The following is a 10,642-nucleotide window of genomic DNA, read 5'->3' on the forward strand; positions in this document are numbered from 1 at the left end:
TTTGGACTTCAATGGGAGCGGTTTTGCATCAGACCTCAGAAGAGGTGGATGCATGCAAGGTATCTGTTTGGATTTCAGTGGGAGCAGTCTTGCATCATACCTCAGAGAAGGTAGATGCATGTATGTGTTTGGACTTTAATGGATACAGTTTGCTTATGGACTTCAGTGGGTACAACTATACTCAAAGACTATGGACTATTAATTAAGAATGATACCCTGTGTTCTTAACACAGAGAAGCTACATCCTATCTATAACTGAACTTCAATAAGAAATGTGCCTGTATGGTGAATTAATACAAGATGTTTATGAGTAAACAAGATATGTTATTTTTCAATGAAGACTTTGTTTTTTTGTCTCTGAGTGCATGTTTTAAACCAAGAGGTTTCAGGGGAGTGAATATGTTTTGGGCAACTTCAGCTGCAAAGAAGCAATCAAATATATTTTTGTAGTGGCATGTCTTTACCCTTGGCAGTTTAAAACATGGTTCTTCAGTTTAACTACTGAGTTACCTGTGTTGTCATTATTTGAATGCTTATGAATATCACTTATTAAAAGAGTTGACATCTAACAAGGTCATGCTTTCCTTGACTAGTGATTTTCAAAAGGTGATCTCTACATCTTCATGGAGATTCACATTTGCCAAAAGGATATGTGCCCAGAGACTGGATGCATTTATATTCCAATAGCTTATGCAATAGTTTATAGAATTTGCAATAATTGGTGCCTAATTCAAGTTGATACTTCCCAACTAGAACAAACCTGTTGAGTCAAAAGCATCCATGCATTGAATTAGAAAATTCCCATTGATTCAGTGTGTGCAATCTGGTTGCATCAACTGGATTTAGGTTTGGGTGGCCATGGGCTATTCCATGTCTTGTAGCCCAAATGTCCACACACAGTTGTTGTGAGGATTGAAATGAGAGGGAGGAGGACCATTTAGGCCTCCTAGAGTTCCTTGGTAACTAGAATAGGGATGACACGACAACTGCCGTGGCTGTCTTTGCTGTTCTTGCTGCTGCTACTACTACGTCACTCACTACCACTACAATTAATGTCAGTAATAACATAAGATAAATAGGTGCCTCCTTAATAACTACATAAGGTTCCTGAAAGACGCTGCGGGTCTCCACAGCTGCTGTTTCTGCATATGGAGGAGATTCTTTTCATGGCAATTAAGAACAAAAGGAACAAAAAAATTAATAGCTAACAAGCTGAAAGGAAATAATCACAAACCTTTGAAGCTCCCTCTTACAGCTTCCAGGAGCAATGAGTTCTTCATGCATGAATTACAGACAGGCCTCTTTAGCCAGAAATGAATGAACCTCTCTATTTAGAACCTATTCAGAAATAAATACTCAGGGACATCATTTCAATGCGACAGGAACGGAGAGGTATGTTTCAGGCTGCAACTCATTAATTCTCAGGAGCACCTGCAGTTCTGGCCAGCTCTTTGGCTTTGAGCGCTGAAGGGATGGCTTTTGCAGAACGTAGATTCAACAAGGTGTCACCAGTCAAGAGTCAGCAGTCTTAACAGCCGGTGGTCCAACAGCTTGAATAGCTTCAAGGTGACACAGCAACAGAATCAAGTCAGGGAAATGTGAAGATCTTCACTAGGACACCGTACTAAGAGTAGTATCATCCACAAGGGAGAGGCAAGCGTGCTCCTACTTCCTTTCAAACCAAGTTTGTATGCAAACCTCCTGGTTTTTTTTTTTAAATGTAGCTGTCCAGGGCAGACAACATGGCTGAAAACCCACAAACACTTCTTGCCTTTTCTTATATGAATACATCCAAAGATCTGTTTGTAGAATTCACTGAGTCTGCTCCAAAAATCTCTGCCTTCCTCCTGCAATTGTAGCGGAATCCCAAGTCAATACAGCCAGCTATTTCAGTAAGCTTGGATTAGGGAGAATCCATCAACCAACATCTGAGACCCATTCACACTACAGTTATATGTTATTCTTCCACCTTAATTGTCATGGCAACATGTTACAGAATGAAACATCCTGGGCTTTGTAGGTTAGACAAGAGGAGATCTTTGGCTGAAAATTATAAAGTCCTCTCTCTAAATGATAGTTTCGAACTCCTGAATATTTCTTGTATCTGACTTGCTTTTTTGGGATGGGGTCGCATGTTGTTGCTCAAAGATCCTGGAAAAAAGTAGCATTTTTTGGTTCATTGTTTAGGTGGTAATCATGCATCCCTCCAGATGCTGGTGGACTGTGACTCCCAGCATGAGAGATACAATCCACCAATATGTGGAGATCTGCACAATTCACCCCCCTGGTTTAAAAGTTATGTTGCCTCTTCATAAGTTCTAGCTTTTCAAAATCATGTCAGAAGCAAATTGAGGCAAGCTGCTTCTGGTGTGAGAGAGCCGGTTGTCTTCAAAGACATTGCTCAGGGGACACCTGGATGTGTTACCACCAGTCTTCAGGTCAGCAGTTCAGCCGGCTCAAGGGGCTAACCCATTGTGCCACTGCAATGACAGGAGCAGAATCCAAAACAATCTTAACAGAGTAGAGAGATGGGCCAAAACTAATAAAATGAAGATCAACAGGGACAAATGCAAGATACTTCACTAAGGCAGAAAAAATGAAATGCAAAGATACAGAATGGGGTATCGACAGCAGGACGTGTGAAAAAGATCTTGGAGTCCTCGTGGACAGGAAGGTGAACATGAGCCAACAATGTGATGTAGTGGCAAAAAGAAGCCAATGGGATTTTGGCCTGCATAAATAGGAGTATAGTGTCTAGATCCAGAGAAGTCATGCTACCCCTGTATTCTGCCTTGGTCAGTCCACACCTGGAATCACACTGTGTCCCATTCTGGGCACCGCAATTTAAGTGAGATGTTGACAAGCTGGAGTGTGTCCAGAGGAAGGCAACTAAAATGATTAAGGGCCTGGAGAACAAGCCCTATGAGGAGCGGCTCAAAGAACTGGGCATGTTTAGCCTGCAGAAGAGGAGACATTATGCGGGCCATGTATAAATATGTGAGGAGAAGTCACAGGGAGGAGGGAGCAAGCCTGTTTTCTGCTGCCCTGGAGACTAGTATGTGGAACAAGGGCTTCAAACTACAGGAAAGGAGATTCCACCTGAACCTTAGGAAGAACTTCTTAACTGAGAGCTGTTCAGCAGTGGAACTCTCTGCCCCGGAGTGTGGTGGAGGCTCCTTCTTTGGAGGCTTGTAAGCAGAGGTTGGATGGCCATCTATCGAGGGTGCTTTGAATGCAATTTTCCTGCTTCTTGGCAGGGGGTTGGACTGGATGGCTCACGAGGTCTCTTCCTACTCTATGATTCTATGATTCTACCATGGCTCCTAGAGTTCTAGTGGACCTACACACATAAGAGGCTTCAGAGGCAAAGAAAGCACAAAATAGTGAATGAAGGTATAATTAGAAAAAAGATAAGCTAGGCAACATGCAAGATATGTTCTTCAAGTAGCATCAGTCATATTTACGTGTTACTTGGACTCAGTATTGATTGAGTGTGCTTTACATCAAATCCTAAGCTTGTCTAGATCCACAAGCCTTTGCTCTCCTGCGTTGATGTATGGGCCTTTCTTTAGCAGCACTGAAAAAATAAAAGCAATTAGCAAATTGATTTCTTTTCAGCACAAAAATGGGGGCAAAGAGAAATGTGCCCCCATAATCATCATTCATCAACTCCCTGTTCTGTTGCCTCCTTTGAATCAATTGTCTGTATTTTGCAGGAATTCCCAAGTGGTGGATCACAGAATGCCTATGCACTTAAGGAAGGCTGGCTATTGAATGCTTGTTTTTGCTCATTATGGGGACAAACACAATGAGGAAGAAGCCAGTAAAAAGGCAGTGTAGTATAGCAGTCAGATTGTTACACTATGACCTGGCAATCCAGATTCTAGTTCTCAGTGACACATAAAATCCAAAGGATTGTTCCTGTCAAGATAAATGAGAGAGAGACAGAGCAATGTATGTTGCTTTGAGCTCCATCAAGAAATGTGGTGTGCAACAAATACATAGTTCAGATATAGTAAAGGTAAAGGTTTTCCCTTGTCATTAAGTCTAGTCGTGTCCAACTCTGGGGGTTGGTGCTCATCTCTATTTCTAAGCTGAAGAGACGGCTTTATCTGTAGACAACTCCAAGGTGATGTGGCCGGCATGACTGCATGGACCGCCGTTATTCAGATATACAGAAATATTATTTCCCAATGACAGACTTCCACAGAGAGCCATAACAGACATGTTAAAGCACTTTGAGCAACACAGAAACCCTTTCTGAACAATTCCTTGTTAAAAACAACAACTGAGTGCCAGGTTGCCATGTGAGCTGCAATAGAACTCTTCCATGAAAAAAACAATCTTAAGATCATTGAATATGTTGCCAAATAATTCACAAGATGGGCTGTTTACTGGCTGCAACTGTCTCGTGCAATGCTTTCAGCTTCCACTCCTCCAGCGATGTGCTGAACCAACAGGAGACTGGAAGTCTTCAAACACGTCAGGTGAATGGGCAACTTTGTAGCCTCCAGCAGAAAGACTGAGATTTAAATATCTCCAAATACAAGATTACCATAATACTATATTAGCATAATACTATGCTGTATTAGACTCCATTCATGTGCTCTTTCAAAGATAAAAGCCAACGTAACTTGATTTATTCAAGAAGACACACTGGATTACAAAAAAGCCATGCCTACTAGCTTCATGGAACTCTTCCTACCAGCGATATCATACTGTTGATCTTGCAGGAAAGGAATAGGAGGGAGTAGCAGCAAAATAACAAAACTTCTTCCTTTTCAAGTATGAAATCTAAATAACATCAAAGGTTGGAATTTCACAATACAAATGAGTGTTCCCAAACTGGGGAATGTGGATAGCATTTTTTTCAAAGTTCAGTTAGGTGCATGAGACACACATGCTTCAAACTTCTGTTGATTGCCAGTTCTTTACTATAAAACTGCCAATTATTATTCCCTTGGTCTAGCTGGAGCAAAGCTTATTTTTTATCTATACAGTGGAGTCTCACTTACCCAATTTTTGCTTATCCAATGTTCTGTATTATCCAACAAAGTCTGTGTCCCACCCAGATCCACAGCTGTTTCTCTAGGCAGAAACGCAAAGCGGGCCAACATCCCCAACCACAACACAGGTACAGGTACAGCCACACTCCCAAACAATTGGCAGACTTGTTGTAAAACATAATGTTTGGGTGCTTAATTTGTAAAATCATAACGTCATTTGCCATTTAACAGGCTGTTCCTTAATCACTCCTTATTATCCAACATTTTTGCTTATCCAACGTTCTGCTAGTCCATTTATGTTGGATAAGTGAGATTCTACTGAATCTCACAATAAACAGCCATTTTGGCCATTGTGTTCTTGGATCTGCACTTCAATACAGTCATTTTTCCAAGTGCTGAGGTGGGTTTATTTCTGACCTTGGAGCCCAAGTATGCAAGACAAAAGGTTAAAAATGGCCTGTGAATTGGGGAAGGATATGTATTGGAGGATTCTGGGAACTGTAGTTCAAAAAAAAAGTAACATGGCAAAGCTTGTATAGAAAGCAGAGCAAAGCACTCCCTTCTGCATTTATGATAGGGAAGTAAATTATTTGTACAGTAGCAAAGTATCTGCCTTATTTATCCACCTAACCATGAATTCATTTATCTGTATATTTACAATGCGTATCAGATCCTTAATAAAGAAAATGTTTTGATTGATGAATATGTAAACTAGAAATTAAATATGCACACTTATTAAAAAGCACAGGGAGCTTCTGGTGGCGCAATTGTTTAAACTCTTGTGCCAACAGGACTGGTGACTTGAAGGTTGGGTTGCTGACCTGAAGGTTGCTGGTTCAAATCTGGGGAGAGTGTGGACGAGTTCCCTTTGTCAGCTCCAGCTCTCCATGTGGGGACATAAGAGAAGCCTCCATGAGTATGGTAAAACATCAAAACATCTGGGCGTCTCCTGGGCAACGTCCTTGCAGACAGCCAATTCTCTCACACCAAAAGAGACTTGCAGTTTCTCAAGTCGCTCCTGACATGAAAAAAGCACACATTAAAACCAGGATAAAATTAGTTGGAAAGGATACAATGCACCACCAAAACTCAAAGTTAAACAACTAACAGAGTAAAGGGTTGAAGATCAAAACATATTTAAGAGAAAAAAAGGTCTTTTCATGCATCATTGGGACCACAGTAAAGGCATCAGAAGTTATTTCATGTAATGCATTCATAGCACCTTGATACCATGTTAACTGCTATGTCTCCATACTGTGAAATCCTGAAGTTTGCAGTTTAGGGTATCCAAAAAGGATATGTGCCCAGAGACTGGGTGCAGTTATTTTCCAATAGGTAGAAAATGAAGGTACTTCAAGGTGGAGAATCTGCTATCTTAGGGCTGAACTCAGGTTTGGTTAATTTCAAGAGCAAATCTGTGGCAATAATAATAATAATAATAATAATAATAATAATAATAATAATAATAATAATAATAATAGGTTCAGCCCCTAGAGAATTAAAGGGTGAGGAAGAGAAAGAAGGAAGAAAGAAGAAGAGGAAGAAGGTGAGTGTGAAAGAAAGAAAGAAAGAAAGAAAGAAAGAAAGAAAGAAAGAAAGAAAGAAAGAAAGAAAGAAAGAAAGAAAGAAAGGGTAGAGTGGAATTGAGGAATTATGAGAGAGAGAGAGAGAGAGAGAGAGAGAGAGAGAGAGAGAGAGAGAGAGAGAGAGAGAGAGAGAGAGAGAGAGAGAGAGAGAGAGAGAAAGTTGCTTCAGTTCAACAGAAGGTTCCCTATACTACATGGGGGAAAGCACTCCTTATTTACCATTTTTGTAAAGATATGATGACAAGGGTTTGTGAGAGTGAGTCATACACCTCTTTTCTCCTTTGAGCATCTGAATCTCCACTGAGGAGACAGCTGTGTGGAAGAATTAATACTGTCCTTACATGGGAAGCATGCCCATTCTTTCCCTTCCCACCAGGACCCAGAAGCAGTTGGTAGTTTGGTGCAAAGCAGCTGGCAAATGAAAAGTCACTTATTTTTGTCCTGTAGCTGTTTCTTCAGGATGCCTGTCCAAAGGCCTCAGGGGTATTCTTTATGAATTCTATCCATTTATGTCCAGTGGACTCTGTTCATTTTCTAATCAACAAACAACTCAAGGGCATGAAGCAAAAACACAACATTTAAATCAATTTATAGAATTCTATGAAAATCAAAATGTCTTTATTGCAAAAGGAAGTAAAGGGTTGTGTTTATGAACTTCATGCAGTATGGAGGAAATGTAGTTTTTGAACTACAGCTTCCATAATTCTGTAGCCAATATGGTCACTGCTAGCCAAGAGATTCTGAGAGCTGCAATCCAAAAAATCGACCTATAGCATGAAAGGAGGGGCACAGTTTCCAATGTAGTCCAATAGCTATGCATGACAAACTCTACAATAAATAATGACTGCTACTAAAAACACCACTAGCCTTTACCAGTACAGTTACTGCTTTATCACAAGGTGAATATGACCCCATAGGAGTATGAGAGCAACAAAATAAGGGTTGCAAAAACACATGTCAAATTAAAAACTCTAAGGACATGGTAGTTGTGGTTCCATTTGTCTCATTGTATAGATCTTAATCAGTGGTGTAGCGGGTTAAACCACTGAACTGCTAAACTTGCTGACTGAAAGGTCAATGGTTCAAATCTGGGGAGTGGGGTGAGCTCCTGCTGTTATCCCCAGCTTCTGCCAACATAGCAGTTCAAAAACATGCAAATGTGAGTAGATCAATAGGTACCTCTCTGGCAGGAAGGTAACGGTGCTCCATGCAGTCATGCTGGCCACATGACCTGGGAAATGGAGATGAGCACTAACCCCTAGAGTTGGACAGAATTAGCGAAAAACTTTTACTTTTATCTATGTGTTACAGAAAGCCAGTGTGGTATAGTGGGTTGAACATTGAGTACAACTCTGAAAACCTGGGTTAGTATCCCAACTCAGTTGTGGAAACCCATTGGGTGAATAGAAATAAAAAGGAAATCCACTATGTAACCTTGGGCAAGTCACACTCTCTCAGAGGAAAGCTAAGTCCAACTCTCTCTGAACAAATCTTGCCAAGAAAACTACATGGTAGGTTTACCTTAGAGTTGCCATAAGTGAGAAACAAATGAAGACACGGAGCAACAACACAGGGATAGAAATGTATGCTATGAATTAGCAGTGTGTGGCTTAACTTTGCAACAGGTCTTCCACAGCTCAGATAAAAAATATATTTTATTTTTACTGTTTTGTACTCTTCCTTGAAATCTTGAAATAGAGGGCAGGTGAAAAATTAAAAATAAATAAATGAAATGAAGGCAAATGCAAATTAAGCTGCTAAGGATGATCCCACAACCACTGATTTACAATTGAGCTGATGGAGACTTAAAGTGCCCACCACTCTGTTTCCCGGTGTTTGATGTGTGAAGCAATGTTGGACTGGAGGTGAAAAGGTACTGGCTTTGGATTTATAGGCAGAAAGGACTGCTCATATTTGCAAAATACCACTTAATGCTGTAGTCAGATGATGAGCATGAATGGGCTGAAACAGCCTCCCATCGCTGTATGTGTTTCTCTCTATTTGCACATGTCTGTGCAAATATTCAGGATGAGCAAGACTGGTGGCAAAAATTATACAAGAACCCATTCTATCTAAAAGAGTCATGTTATCTTTTCCTTCAGAACTGTCCTCCTGCTCTGGGCTGTGAACTAAGGTTTATTGACAAAATTACTCATCTGAAACGCTTCCAGTCATTTGCAAAATTTACAATAATCTACCAAATAAAGCATTTATCTGCCAACTTGATAGGCACCAAATAACTGGTGTTTATAGGAATTTAAATTTAAGGAATTTTAGCTTTGCTCCAGGCTTTCTCTTCTCTCAATAGCAAATCATTCACGTTATTTTATCGTACAATGGGGAAAAGAGAAATCATTTTTATATCCATTTTGTTATTAATCAATTTTGTTATGTCAGATTCCTGGAATAAAGCTTTAGCCAACTTCCTTTTCGATGTACAGTACATGGGTAGGTTTCTGCTGCAAACTTAATAAATTTCTATATGACAGGGCTTGTTCTTTCAACTGAGTTTCTCACCAGAAGTAAGCTTGAGATAGATCTGTGTTGGGTTTCATCCCTGAACTGCGCAAGTCTTTGTGTCATTAAGTTTCTAGTCCTCAATGAGTTGCTAGTCTAGAGAAAGGGCTAAGCTCGGGGATTCCTTTTCCCACATCCTATGCAATGTTTCCTAAAGCAGTGGTTCTCAACCTGTGAGTGTTTTGGCTCCCAGAAATCTCAGCCAGTTTACCAGCTGTTACGATTTCTGGGAGTTGAAGGCCCAAACATCTGGGGACCCACAGGTTGAGAATCACTGCCCTAAAGGCTTTGTCTTTGTCTTTACTGCTAGCCACAGTCTCCTCCCCCTTTCATGAGGTAGAATTGGGAAGGCAATCTTTTTTTGTCTCCTGCTTTTCTTTCTCCCAATGAGGATGCATTTTGCCTCTCTCTAGACAAAATGTAGCTGCATGGACTTTTAACCTTTTACCTTATTTAGAAGATAAGACTTAGTAAGCTACTTAACTCCAAGACCTTTCTATCAAGAATGTATTTATTTTTTACTTTAATAACTATTTTTGAACCCAAAGTTCTGTCTCTACAATCCTGAGCCATCCTAAAGATTAGAAGGCTAGCCTTTCCACCAGATGTAAGTTTCTGCTGGTTCTGGAGTTTACTCCTGGTACTCTGCTCTATTTTGGTGGAATTGCCCCAACTGACGGTTATTTTTCAGCCTAACAGTTCAGATTCCAGAACACTCTGGTATAACAGTAGTTGAGAGAAATAGGAGTGAAATTCCACCAGTAATTTTTAACACAATTTCCCAAAAATGTTAAGATCTATAAGTAAAGGTAAAGGGTTTAACCCACTGTGCCAAAGGAGGCTCCTTCTGTATCACATAAAGGAGATGAGAAAGATGGATAAGATACATATACATAGGATAAAATAGCAGGTTTAGAAAGAACAGATGCAGCCTCTTGTTCCAGCAACACTCAGAAGGTTTCCTCATAAGCAAATATCCCCAAATCTTCAATTTTGCTCTATTATCCTGGAGCATCATGTGCTCCAGGCAGAAGGTAAATTTCCAAAAGATTCCACACACCCCATGCATCTGCTAAAGGAAATATTTGCCAGGGAAAACCCTAACTACTTTTTGTCAATGAAATGAGGCAGACAAGCTTTGGAGTTTGCCCCATTTCATGGGTAAGTAAGCATGCATAGGATGGGATGAAATAGAAGAGAACTACTTCTGACAAAGAGGAACTAGATATGTGCCTATTTCTTTGGAAGGGTCAATGGAATTATTCCTAGGCCAGTCCAGAAATCACGATTGCATCTAGTGGAGTCCAGACATAACTGGCAGGGTAATCTCATGCAGGTGTTGTTGGTTCTCCATATCCACCCATTCTGCATCCATGGATTCAATCATCCTGGCTTGAAAATATCTCCCCACAGTAATGGGAATAGAAGTTTTTTAAAATTAAAAATCCACAAAGCAAACTTTGATTTTGCCATTTCCAGAAGAGACACCCCTTTACTATGCCACGGTATATAATGGAACTTGAGCATCCATGG

This window comes from Anolis carolinensis, chromosome 1 (assembly GCF_035594765.1).
Source record: "Anolis carolinensis isolate JA03-04 chromosome 1, rAnoCar3.1.pri, whole genome shotgun sequence".
Lineage (NCBI taxonomy): Eukaryota > Metazoa > Chordata > Lepidosauria > Squamata > Dactyloidae > Anolis > Anolis carolinensis.